The sequence below is a fragment of the Amia ocellicauda genome, chromosome 5 (genome assembly GCF_036373705.1).
Source record: "Amia ocellicauda isolate fAmiCal2 chromosome 5, fAmiCal2.hap1, whole genome shotgun sequence".
NCBI classification, from domain to species: Eukaryota; Metazoa; Chordata; class Actinopteri; order Amiiformes; family Amiidae; genus Amia; species Amia ocellicauda.
The window spans coordinates 34,272,944-34,281,393 of NC_089854.1; the positions used below are offsets into that span (position 1 = coordinate 34,272,944).

Sequence of the window (8,450 nt, forward strand, 5' to 3'; positions counted from 1 at the left end):
TACTACTGTTTCTACAAGATATTTTATTTATTTTGTCTAGGCTTTGTGTATGATTCAATAAGTATGCCAAATTAAATGAAAGTAGTAGGGAATTATATATTTTTTACAAACTGACATTCATTCATTCATTCATTCATTCAATCATTATACACTCACCTAAAGGATTATTAGGAACACCTGTTCAATTTCTCATTAATGCAATTATCTAACCAACCAATCACATGGCAGTTGCTTCAATGCATTTAGGGGTGTGGTCCTGGTCAAGACAATCTCCTGAACTCCAAACTAAATGTCTGAATGGGAAAGAAAGGTGATTTAAGCAATTTTGAGCGTGGCATGGTTGTTGGTGCCAGACGGGCCGCTCTGAGTATTTCACAATCTGCTCAGTTACTGGGATTTTCACGCACAACCATTTCTAGGGTTTACAAAGAATGGTGTGAAAAGGGAAAAACATCCAGTATGCGGCAGTCCTGTGGGCGAAAATGCCTTGTTGATGCTAGAGGTCAGAGGAGAATGGGCCGACTGATTCAAGCTGATAGAAGAGCAACTTTGACTGAAATAACCACTCGTTACAACCGAGGTATGCAGCAAAGCATTTGTGAAGCCACAAAACGTACAACCTTGAGGCGGATGGGCTACAACAGCAGAAGACCCCACCGGGTACCACTCATCTCCACTACAAATAGGAAAAAGAGGCTACAATTTGCACAAGCTCACCAAAATTGGACAGTTGAAGACTGGAAAAATGTTGCCTGGTCTGATGAGTCTCGATTTCTGTTGAGACATTCAGATGGTAGAGTCAGAATTTGGCGTAAACAGAATGAGAACATGGATCCATCATGCCTTGTTACCACTGTGAAGGCTGGTGGTGGTGGTGTAATGGTGTGGGGGATGTTTTCTTGGCACACTTTAGGCCTCGTTTAAATGCCATGGCCTACCTGAGCATTGTTTCTGACCATGTCCATCCCTTTATGACCACCATGTACCCATCCTCTGATGGCTACTTCCAGCAGGATAATGCACCATGTCACAAAGGTCGAATCATTTCAAATTGGTTTCTTGAACATGACAATGAGTTCACTGTACTAAACTGGCCCCCACAGTCACCAGATCTCAACCCAATAGAGCATCTTTGGGATGTGGTGGAACGGGAGCTTCGTGCCCTGGATGTGCATCCCACAAATCTCCATCAACTGCAAGATGCTATCCTATCAATATGGGCCAAGATTTCTAAAGAATGCTTTCAGCACCTTGTTGAACCAATGCCACGTAGAATTAAGGCAGTTCTGAAGGTGAAAGGGGGTCAAACACAGTATTAGTATGGTGTTCCTAATAATCCTTTAGGTGAGTGTAATTTGAAATTCCAAAAAGTGAGTACATTTAGCTCCCTGTGCTTAAACTGGGAGGTATTTAGGCAGCCAATAATTGTGCGCATCTTATGATACCCTGTCAAACCACTCTATTCACACTAGAATAGATCCTTGTGGGGAGAATTGATGCAGCTCCCACTGGTAACTCTGTAACTGTCACAGGAAGCCAGTAATTTAGAGGGTTCACTTCACAGACAAGCCAAGGAAAGTCTGACCAACTCAAGCCCACCAAACCCCTGCAGCACCAAGCCAACATATAGTGAATCCTGATCAGAGTTGGCTATGACATTGTCCTGATTGCAAATAGTGTGGTCTAAACTACAAGACTCAACCTGAGCATAGGGTTTAACTACTTGAGCCACTGAGAAGCCCCCAGGGAATAACAAAAAAATGCCATAAATAAATATTATTATTATTATTTTTATTATTATTATTATTATTAATAATTTAAAAACAAATGGGCGTCTTATTAGATAATTCTCTGAAGTGTCCAACCCCCCAAAAAGTGCTCAAAGGAATAAGGCATTTCTAGATAATTTAGACACCTAAAACTCAAAAGAAGAAGTGGTTTAAGTCATTATGGTCAAAGCAGTGGCCATTCTACGTGCTAAATAATTGGCAGTGCTGCTACTAGTGTTTGGAGGATAATTACGTATCCAGGCTGAAAATGGTATGTATTGTGCTATATGCTGATAAAGTGCTTTAAATTTCCCCCAGTCAACTCACCTCCTTCCTGGATTAACTCAACTTTCTTGTCTCCTCCCTCCCCTCGCTGTCCTCACTTCCCATCCTTCTGGGAGACTTTAACATCCACCACTTCATCTCCTTCTCCCTTTCTCTCCCCTCCATCCTCACCGCACCCACTCCCTCTGTCACCTTCCACCCTAATCTCCACCGTCTCCCCCTCCACCCTTGCTTCCACTGCCCTCACTCCCTTACCTTCCATTGACTGTTTTTCCCATCTATCTGTCAACTGTGCTACCTCCTCTTTGTTCTCCTCCCTCACCTCCTCCCTTGACTCTCTCTGTCCTCTCACATCTCATCCTGCCCGTCCCTCCCTTCCTCAGCCTTGGATCTCTTCTGTTCTCCGCTCAACCCGAACTAGTCTGCGTGCCGCCAAACAGAAGTGGAAAAGGACCAAACTCCCAGCTGCCCTTGAAGTCTACCGCTCTCCACTGTCTACATTCTCCTCACTCACTCACCTCAGCCAAGAAGTCTTACTTCCAATCTCTCTTCGAATCCACTGTCAACAACCCCCGCAAACTCTTCTCCACCTTCTCCTCCCTCTTTGCCCCCCACTCCTCCTCCCTCATCTCTCACTACTGATGATTTTGCCTCCTTCTCCTCCAAGATAGCAGATATCCGCAAGCTCTTCAACAGTCCCCCCTCCTCTCCCATCACACCCAAACCTCCCACGGACCAAGTGTCCTTTTCTTCATTTTCACCTCTCTCGGACTCAGAAGTTTCCTCTCTCCTCCTATGTCACAAACCTACAACGTGCGCCCTGGACCCTCTCCCTTCTCACCTCCTCCAAGCGACTGCTCCTGATCTACTCCCCTTCATCTCCTCCCTCCTCAACTCCTCACTCCTCTTGGACTGTTTCCCCTCTGCATTTAAACAAACTGCTGTCATCCCACTCCTCGAGACACCACCCCTTGATGCCACCTCTCCTCAGAACTACCGCCCTGTCTCCCTACTCCCCTTCCTCTCAAAGACTCTCGAGCGGGCGGTCCACCATCAGCTCTCTGCCTTTCTGTCCCAACACTCACTCCTTGATCCTCTGCAATCCGGCTTCCGCACAGCTCACTCCACTGAGACGGCTCTCCTGGCAGTGACTGACTCCCTCAGCTGTGCTCAGGTGGCCTCCCTCTCCTCAGTCCTCATCCTCCTTGACCTCTCTGCAGCATTTGACACCATTGATCACTCCATCCTCCTCTCCTGCCTCGCTGACCTTGGAATCTCTGGAACTGCTCTCACCTGGTTCTCCTCCTACCTCAGCAACCGGACCTACCAAGTGACATGGCGATGTTCCTCATCCACCCCCCAACCTCTCCTCACAGGCATTCCCCAAGGCTCCATCCTGGGCCCCACCCTGTTCTCTCTCTACACTCGCTCCCTGGGCCCCCTCATCGCATCCCATGATTTCTCCTACCACTTCTACGCAGATGACTGCATATCTCATATACACTTGTGTAAATTGTGAATTTGTAAAATGTATTATGCCTTGAGCTGCTCTGTAATAGTGCACTGTATTATTGCATTTTGTATTGCTCTTACATTTTGTAAGTCAAACTTGAATAATAAAATGTAAAAACAAAACACACAAATGATAATGGCAAGTTGCTAAGAAACTTCGTGTCAGCTAAGAAATTAATAATAATAATAATAATAATAATAATAAATAATAATAAATAAATTAATGATTTATACCAGTACCTTATTGTAAAGTGTTACTGGTTTTTTTAATATATAAATATATTTCTGCAAGTGACTAAAGTACAAGATGTGTCTAGAATATATTTAAATATACAGGAATGTATGTTTTATATTGCAATACATATATAAAATATAATGGGGGGATGCGTTTCTTTACAAGTATCCTGTTGAATTAGTCTGTACTGACAGAAGCACTGTTGTGGATATTTATTAATATTATTAAGGTATGTGAGGTGTTAGAACAAAAAGTAATTGTAATCCCTGCAGATCTAATTGCCAGATGGTAGAGTAATACCTGTGTGTGCTATTAGGGCTTCTTCCAACTATAATTTGATTTTTCTTTTAAGTTCTGTGTTACTATGAGTAAATAGTGTAGGCGTATGTTTTACAACATGAGTCCAAAAATCTTTCTTGAGCAGAAAATGGTCTACAATCCTAAATTGATTAAAAGGCAAGACAGTTGTACAGCATTTAGCTTTGACAGCATAATACACTTGACTTCCTCTACACTACTGAGTGAGCTTGTTTAACAGTGTCCACTTTGCACATAAAAATAGAAGTCAAAGATCAATTCAGAAAGTATGTTGGTAATCCAGGGAGTGTAGAGAGGGATCACCAACAATTCTCTTCTCTAGCCAGTTTGTATATATTTTCTAAGCCTTGAAGCTTTTGGTCTGTAGTACTAATTCTAATTCTCACACAGATATAGAAAATTATAGATAACTATGCAGGCTTTAATTCCCCACATGTTGTTTTTAAATGCATGCGAGCTATGGAAACTTCTCCAAATACATTTTCTACATTGCTGCTTCATTATGTTTTTGTTTGTACAAAATGTGCTCCAGTTCTGATATCTTCTGAAGAGCAAGCAGAAGAAAAAGAACAGCGATCTAGAAATGTATAGAAATTTCCTTTACCTATTATATATCTTGCTTAAAGCTAAACCTTTAAAAATGTGTTGTTGTAAAAACAAAACGCACAAATGATAATGGCAACATTTTATTATTTAAGGTGAAAATCAACTTGTTTTCAATATCTGGCTACTGGAGCATAGAGGTATGGAATTCAACCCCTCAATGTTCACTTGTATCTATCGGTTTTACAGATTTGGGTTAATAAGAAATTCTTAAAAGGCATTTTTATCCTTAAATTAATATGAATCCATTTTAGTTTCAAACTGAATCTAAGTCCCAGTGCTGTCACCATACATTCACAGATTAAGAATATACACAGACAATGACACTGCCAAATCCTCACAAATTACTCCATAGCATAGCAAGCCAGAGCCACAAACCAAGACCAGCACTACCCACACGCCACAATGTTAAATCTTAAAATGGACAGGTAGCAAATCAATATGAGTAAGATGGTTGTACAGCTTTGGTTTAGTGGGCACAACTTCAAACAATTTGTTTCTCTTTAAACCATATCACAAGCTTTAGATGACAGGAAGATGTTTGTCATAGACAGAGACCTCTGAATGCACTGCTAGGTTGAATGGATTAAATTGCTTCATATTGTTTAGTTCATAGAGCAATCTTTTTCAGAGAGTCTATAATATTGGAAACACAGGAATAAAGCCAGAATAGATCATTGTAGTGTTCACACAGTGTGCATCCTACAAAAATAAAATCAATAAAATGCAAGGCAGAACAAGGAGAACTACAGCCAACACATACTAGTCAAAAAATATTTACTATTTATTTAATGTTAAGCCATCAAGTGTTATGGTGGTGCCCTGGGTGTATAGACACCACCGCATCCCTAGGTTCTCAACCAAGCTATAGCATATTACCAATGTAATATTGCATTATTATTAAAAAGCTTTCTAGTTCACCTTTTCCACAATCCTTGATTTAATAAAATTGAATGTTTGGGGCATAATTATATCTGAATGACATTTTCCTGAAGTGAAATTGCTCTTGACATTATCTTGTTTCATGGGGGAGACTTCATATGACCAATCTGTAATCAGAAACCTCAAGGAGTCACTCAAGCCATTCCAGTAAAGCAGTTCTAGAGAATTACACAAGATACAAAATACTGTAGGAAAAAAATAGATGAAAATATACTATGCAAAATAGTCCCACCTATATAAAAAAAAACATTAGTATTTTCCTGGGCTAATAGTTACCTGAAATAAAGGAATTTGATTGAATAGATTTTTCCTTGATTTCTTCAAACTCAGAATTCAGTCATCATGCTACTGAATATGCTTTGCACCCCCCCCCTCCATACCCCAATGGTCACGATTGTCCTTCAATCTTTAGGGATATCTTTGTTTGAATTCCACCCCGACCTCCAAGCCCCCCCTGAATTTCACATTGCCTTGCTAATGTCAAGGGCACCTGAGGAAAAGTAAATATTATTGGTTGCTTTTCTTTAAACGGTTTAAAAAAAAAAAAAAGAAAAGTACATTTGCAATCTTAAGCAGTATTGGGAAGGAGTTACTTGGTTTGCATGTCAAATTGCATATCAAGGTCACTGTATGCGAAGCCCAGTCTGTATTGTTCAAACAATACTGCCTGTGGAAAAAAGGGGATCAACAAAAGAAATGTAAAGTATTGTGATCATGAATTTTAAGCTATAAGCTCTCTGGGACAGTTTTGTTTGAAGAATGAGACAGGATAACATTGCTTTCCCCGCCCCCCCTCTCTTTTTCTTTCCAGTCTCAGATAAGTTTCAACTTGAAAGAACCCTACTAATCTCTGGTTTTAAGCAGTGATGTAAATGTTAAGATAAATGTAAAGGATAAACATTTTAATCTACAGTATGTTTATCATTTTCTCTAATGCATGTTTTTCCACTGTAAAGGTGAAACTGGGTGTGTGTGATGGATTCAATAAATGGGGTGGTATAGGCACTACAGTTTAAGAGGTGTGGTACCACTGCCAGACAAACAAGATCAATTACTAAACACAGCTCTATGGTTAGCAAGACCGTATAAATCTTGTCTGGCAAATTCCATCAATACAAAAATTGTGTTAATATAGAGCAAGTTAGAACTGATGGCTTGCTTAACTCACTATTCCTCTTGCTTTATTTGCCAGAGCAGTTAAATTAAATTAAGTGATGCTCTCACCTAATGGAAGAAAGGAATTAAATTGTCAGTTATTTCAGCTTTTAATGTAGCAGTGATGCCATGGGTGGCTTTAAGATGAGGGGACCTTTATCACATCCCCAGATTTCCCTGCAGCAGGTTGACAAGATTCCCATGATACTACACGGCAACATAAGTGAAAGTTATGCTCTTTGTTTCTTCAACAGGAATAAACAGCATTAAAAATGTATGAATTTGTAGGACAGTCTGCACAAAAGGAGCTAGCCATCACGCAGTACATTCAAACTGCCTTTAATAACCAGGATGATAAAGGTACCAAGATAAAACAAATTTAAAATTAAAACCTATTGAAAGCACATTAAAAGGAGAATATCAAGTGAATCAAGAAGTCCATTACTAAAAGACAACAGTCCATGGCATCCACACTAAACAAAGCAAAATCTCACATACAGTAAAGTGTCCCTCTGCCAAAATGTCCTTTTGGGATTTTTAGAAGACAATGTCCCTGGACCCCAGACTGCCTCTCCTCCTTCAGAGGCACAGTAAAGTGATGCAACTGGAAAGAGAAAGGCATGAGTCACTGATACATCTCTTATAAGCTCAGCCCACTCATAAACTGGTAAATTCTTCCCGAGTAAAATTCCCTTAACAAGTTCTTGCCACCGTACCTCGATTATACACCAGGCACTTCAGGACCATGGACAGCTCCAGCAGCTCAGCACCAAGACAACACAGTGGATCTCAGCAGCCAGCAAGGCTCATGAACAGACACTCACTCGATTGGTTTCCTCATTCTTGCACATCCCTTCACCCAACTTGACCCTCTGGGTCTCCAATTTCTCCACAGGGCTGGAGACCAGACCAGGGATCCTCAAGCATCAGGACCCAGCAATTCACAGGACCCCTTCATCAACTTGTAGGTGAGGGACAGCAGGTAAGGGTGCACTTGTCGATTTTAAGCTGTCCTTCTCCCCAGGCTTCAGCAGGTCGATGCAGCATGGGGCATCACCACAACCAACAAACCATGAGAGGGGAACACAAGAGACGCCAACTACTCGGGGGGGGGGGGAAAAAAAAAAAAAAAAAAAAAAAGCCCTTCCCTCTGATAAAAAGCCTTATTGGCTGTAACAATGTCAGTCTTGAATCTCACCTAACAGGAGCAGTCAGGGAAGGGAACTCTAAATATAACATGGAGGAAATAACAAAACCTCACAGCATTCCACAGTCTCTTGCTGCACTCCTTGTGGTCAACATTTTCCACAGCTTGCAAGGCCCCCATCTTGCTTCAGGCTTCAAATAAGTTAATGTGAAGAGAGAGGAAAAAAGAAAAAACAAATCCTGCTGCCTTTCGTCACACTACTTCTTTCCCCCCCCCAACAAATACTTCAACAAATGCATTCCCTCTCAATGCTACCTAGGGCTTTAAATAGTGTGTGTCTGATTGGGTTAGAAGGTGCATCTGCAGACTGTCAAGGCAACCAACGCCCCACAGCAGGTGTGTCACATTGTGTGGCCATGGTGATTAATTAAATCATAGAACAAATAATAAAGCAATTAAGTGAATAAGACAAAGTAATACACCA

At 41.1% G+C, this 8,450-nt stretch overlaps 1 long non-coding RNA gene across 1 annotated transcript; it reads right to left on the reverse strand.

Moving 5' to 3' along the window:
• Nucleotides 1–7,142: 7,142 nt before the first annotated feature.
• On the reverse strand, nucleotides 7,143–8,245 carry LOC136750583 (uncharacterized). Its single transcript, XR_010816899.1, has 2 exons — nucleotides 7,536–8,245; nucleotides 7,143–7,423 (listed from the first exon to the last, which is right to left on the reverse strand). It is a non-coding gene; the product is annotated as an uncharacterized LOC136750583 (long non-coding RNA).
• Between the last annotated feature and the right edge of the window lie 205 nt (nucleotides 8,246–8,450).